We start from the raw sequence: 1,301 nt of genomic DNA on the forward strand, positions 1-1,301 counted from the left end.
AAGAAAAAATCAATTTAAAAAATCAAAAGTAAACCGAAGAAAACCAGGAAATTAACTATAAAAACAACAAGGAAAACCAACAGGAAAACAAACCAAGAAAAATATGGAAGAAGTCTATTTACGATTGAATTAATTGTGAAGTATGTACCGCTCGCTCTGTCGTTCGGACAGCTTTTATTTCTAGTTTAGGCGGTATAGTGTGCCAGCGACATTGTGGGAACTCAGCAATTACCAGGGGCGGTTCCAGAGAGCGGTTTCGATGCTCGAGGCCCGGCGCAGCCCCTGCCTCGACCAGCTCGGCTGGCTTTTGCTTTTGCTCAGTCAGGCGTCGTGAGAATCGCGTGCGCATCGGGCTGCAGGGGAACTAAACGGCATGTCAGGACGGTGCATTAATTCATTCTCAGGTCATTGACGCCCGATCAGGCGCAGCTGAGCTGCCTCCTCCTGCTTCTCCCCACGAACTGATATGATGATCCCATCTGAAGCGAGCGGGGACGAACCGAGAAAAGTTGTACCCGAAAAGAGTTTCCGTTGTCTCCTTCCTTCGCCGACGCCCTCTGAGATACGACGACCCGATACATACCTTCGCGGTGCGCCCACGTGTGGTCGTCAGGACGCAGGACGTTCAGCATAGGGCGACTACATTAGCATAATAACGCAATATATACTGGCTACGCAGCTGGCAAACGGGGGAAAAAATGTAAACACTCGAGCCGCCGGCAGGGACGCTGGGACAGTTCACACGTTTATGTTTTTATCACATCCTCTTTTTTTGTGTTGTTTTTATTTTGTTTTAAACTTTTTTCAGACTGCTCAGTGGCTACAAAGCTGACATTCTGGTTTCTCCGCGCCATGCGCGCGCGCTGGCCGCTCCGGTCATGCACCACACACTATACTACACTCCGAGCGCGGCGACGACGACAACAACAACAGATAGAATTCAAAATAATATAAGAAGGAAGAAGAAAAACCTCTTTCGCTCGAGGTCTCTTCGCTCGCGAAATTAGAAACCCGTGTCGCAGTGCTTTGGCTAGACAGAGGCTCTCCCAGCAGACACGCTCGCTCCGTCGTGCCACCACGACGATCCTGGCGCTCTCTTCGCGGTGCGTCGCGTTGCGTCGGCCGCGAGGAGTGGCCGTGCGTGCGTGAGGAATGATCATGATGATGGAGATGAGCAGCGTCACAGATAATCGTGTTCAGAGCGCGGGCCGCGGCCGAGTTTGGGTTGTTGATGCCCGCCTTTCTCGTGACCTTAACCTTCCGGGTGTGCCTTGCTGATGATGACGACTGTACTACACGCG

The sequence above is a fragment of the Frankliniella occidentalis genome, unplaced genomic scaffold (assembly GCF_000697945.3).
Source record: "Frankliniella occidentalis isolate FOCC.00 unplaced genomic scaffold, Focc_3.1 Scaffold79, whole genome shotgun sequence".
Classification (NCBI taxonomy): Eukaryota; Metazoa; Arthropoda; class Insecta; order Thysanoptera; family Thripidae; genus Frankliniella; species Frankliniella occidentalis.